This window comes from Dipteris shenzhenensis, chromosome 8 (assembly GCF_047967505.1).
Source record: "Dipteris shenzhenensis isolate YYH24624 ecotype China chromosome 8, Dip_SZ_1.0, whole genome shotgun sequence".
In the NCBI taxonomy this organism is placed as follows: Eukaryota; Viridiplantae; Streptophyta; class Polypodiopsida; order Gleicheniales; family Dipteridaceae; genus Dipteris; species Dipteris shenzhenensis.
Window position 1 is genome coordinate 21,831,010 of NC_141603.1, and position 3,861 is coordinate 21,834,870.

Genomic DNA, 3,861 nt, shown 5'->3' on the forward strand with positions numbered 1-3,861 from the left:
TTCCTCGCACCTCTTAACAGCTTCTTGCACATGGCATTATTTTTACCAAAGTAGTAATTTTACCTTGCCTTAGTGATCCTTATTATTTTTTCATTTTTTTGCATATCTTCAATTATATTAAGGAGATTCAACTCAAGTACTAAATCATCCTCCATTTAAGGGAAATAACTAAGCAAAAAAGGGATGACATGACTTTTTTCATATTTAATCACTCCAAGAAAGGAGCAAAAGATACTGTGTTTGAGCATAGAACATAAGAATGGTAAGATGAAGGTAAAAAACGCGTGACCAAAATTTAGAGAGGGAGTATAGAAGGGTCATGCTCTTTAGAATTTATTGAACTTAAGTTGTGTCAAATTTGCAATCCTATGTCACTTTCGCAAAGGCCAAATTCCATGATGTTATGGAATGTTTGTATCATTCAAGTATTTGGAGAAATGAATGATATGGAGTACTTATATAGGGCATAATTAGAGAATTGATAGCATGAATTCTTAGATGATTCATTGTGCTACATTTTTTTATACAAATTTATTGTGGAAGGGCTGGATTGATTCAAAAAAATAATTTTTTGTGGAAGATGGTTGGATTGTTGATAAGGATTTGGTTCAAGGAATATACTACTCATGTAACCTTCCGCTAAACAAACCATAGATGTATAGCAAATATTTCTAGCTATACACATTTCCTATCATATAAATGCCTGTAATTATAAAGTAGCAACCTCAAAAGTAGAATGCCTAGTCTGGCCTTAATAAGTGTTAGTAATTATATCTATTTTATACCTTTTGATGCAATGCACTTTGATATGTATGTCTATGTGGCCATTATGTAATGCCTCAAAGTTGATAGCTATCCCACCATTTTGAGAATAATATTCCTTTATTAATGGCACTATGAGGTATAAGTCCTTGAATGGTCCTTTTTGTGTGCATATTCTACCTTATGTGTTATTATAGATGTAAATTATTAATTAAGTTGAATCATTCAAAGTCCATAATTATTTTCTCAAGGTCTAAAAGTTATTTCCCATTGATTTAAATATTTGTATTTCAATATTACTTCGATGTAAATATGTGGCATAAAACCCTCTAGTAACTTAATATGAACATCATGAGAGCATGTCTGATAATTTATATTTTACATGCATCACCATGCATCGCCACCACACACATGCACAATTGCATGCGTACACCTGCTCCCTCTCTGTCACAGATATCACTGCCCACTTGATTGCCTAAATACCTTACTATGCGGCCTCTTAGAATCCACCAAAAGCCAAATGTAGCCCCCCACTCTAGGATCTCCTAGACTGCCTCAGTTGTTGTGAAGGAAACCAACCGACTTGGTCTAGTTGAACTTGGCCCCTGAGGAAATATGTCTGTAGGGCCCTATAGACTCCCTCTAAAATCTCTATAGTGCCCTCCATAAAGAGCGTTGTATCATCCACAAACTTTGAGTCTCAGAGCTCCTCCTCCTAGAGAATTGGGAGCCTCATCAACGAGAAACTTGTTTTTCTAGGAAAGGAGAGATGGGACAATCCTATCTAATCAAGTGAGAAAGGGAGAAAGCCAAAAAACCATCCTCTGTATATTCCCTCCAAAAACAACCACTCAACCATGTCATAAGCCTTCTCAAAATCCAAAAGAAGGATTACAAGGGGTTGAGACTCCTCACAAGCCTAATCCCCACTGCCTCCTAAAAGGTGATGAGGTTGTTTAGAATGCTACCTACCCTTTTGAACGAAACCTGTCTGTGTGTCATGGATGATATCAACAAGGTGGGGCCTCGATTGGAAATTAAAGACCTTGGCTAAAACCTTGTAGGAAGTGTCTAATAAGGTTATTGATCTCCATTAGCGAATATCTAACCAATTTCCCCCATTCGGTGGATGAAGCATACCCAACCTCTACTACTCAAGGACTGTGAAAGAAATCTTGAGTCAAAAATCTCTAGAAAAGCTAGCCAAAGTGGGATGGAGAATCCCCATGGCAGAACTTGATGACTTAAAGCTTACGACATGAGCCTATGCACACACTAGGAGGCACTGGATTGGCTATATGTTCCCAAAAGCTCTGAAAGATGGCAAAATTCAAGCCATCCTCCCCATGGCACTTATGAGGTAGAAGGGCTTTGAGGACCTCCCAAAGCTCCCCATAAGTGAGCAATGTCTCTAGCTACCTATTGAAATCTGATCCCACACTGTCTCTTATGGTTGCAAGAACCAAGAAAGACTCCTCCCTAGACCGAAACAATTGCTACGACATGTCTGTAGTCAACTCAATTAACTCCTACCGATTGGTGTACAATTGACCCCCCGCATATCTCAACCTCTGTAGCCTATCATTTGTGTCCCAATGGTCTAGAAGAATCGTTTTATCCCATGTTTTGTCATCCTGTCTCCCTGGTAGACTCATTTGGCTCAAGAGGAGTGGTAAGAGAACTCAACTCATCGGATCTTCATGGCTTGAAGGTCAAGCCTCACACTCTTGGACTGGACACTGAGCCATTGAGAGTATGGATCCTACTCTCTGAGCCTCTCTGTGGATGCTAAGTCCCATCTCGTAGAGCCCTCGCTCACTCCTTTAGAGTGTGCCTCAAACTAAGGGCCTAAAACTGGAGCTCCTTGCTACTCCTATGCACATGCATCTTCCATCCAATCAACCCACGCCCTACTCAGGCATGCCCTCTAGTTGCTACAAATCTTAGCTACTAGTGCCTGCTACACCTCCTCCTCATGGAGTAGAGCATCTGGGATGCGAATCTCCATTTAAGGGAGTCCGATGAGGCTTCTCTAAGTGAAGCACAATTGGAGAGTGGAACATTGTAGTGCTAGTAGAATGCCTGTAGAGATCCTTCGGTGCATCGCCTAATCCCCAATGTAAAACCTATCAAGGATCTTAAGCAAACCATCATGCCTCCTCTATCCAAATAAGAAAATAAAGCTACTAGGGAGCTTCATAGACTCCGCCTCTCTCTAAGGGTCATGACCATTGATCATGAGGATCATCTTTGCTCTGCTGGCATCCAGAGGAGGGGGCATGGAAGGAGAGTAGTATGCATCTCTGCGATGGTGTACCAAGGGCATGATAGGTTCTATGCCACCCTTCCGAGCCCAATGCACCATGAGGGAGACGTTATTCCCAAATCTATCAGTGCATTATTAGAGCATCCAATACATTACCTATGTGAGCTACACCTCTGGCTATAAAGGGATCATTCCTACTACCATATCTGCACTTATCTCCACATAGTAAAGCCCAATTGAAAGGTAGTTGAATCACCATGGGTGATCCACAAGTCTATCCTTTGATGGCGCAACCATTTATCCATCATACAGTACATTGCTCTCTCATCATGCAATCAAAGAGACAAGGGGTCCACTGCTCCTCTCCTGTAAAGGCAAAATGAAAACCCTAGAAAGGGCGAGTCAAAGAACAAACCAAACCGATGGATCCCCCTTTCTAGGCTACAAGATCAACACTATCATCTCTAGAGCCATAGAATATGTATCTGGAATCTCTAGATAATTCCAACATCCAGACCTCAAACTCCATCAACAAGGGCTCCCCACTGTGGGGCCTAGGACCTAGAATCTAGGAGAATAAGCCCCCTTTCCATGGTGCCTTCAAGGACGATGTGTACTATAATGGGGGGATTGGGCTATGGGTGAGAGGAGGAAGCCGAGCTGGAAGGGGAAATAGGTAGGGTTTCCCTTGGCTAAATAGGATAGGATCATGACTAGGGGGAGCATGGAAGGTTGAAGAAGAGGATGTGATTGGAACTACTACAATAGGTAGGAAGGGGAGAGGAAGAAGGCAAAGAGATGGAGGGAGGGGGCAAGTACTGAGGGTGACTGCA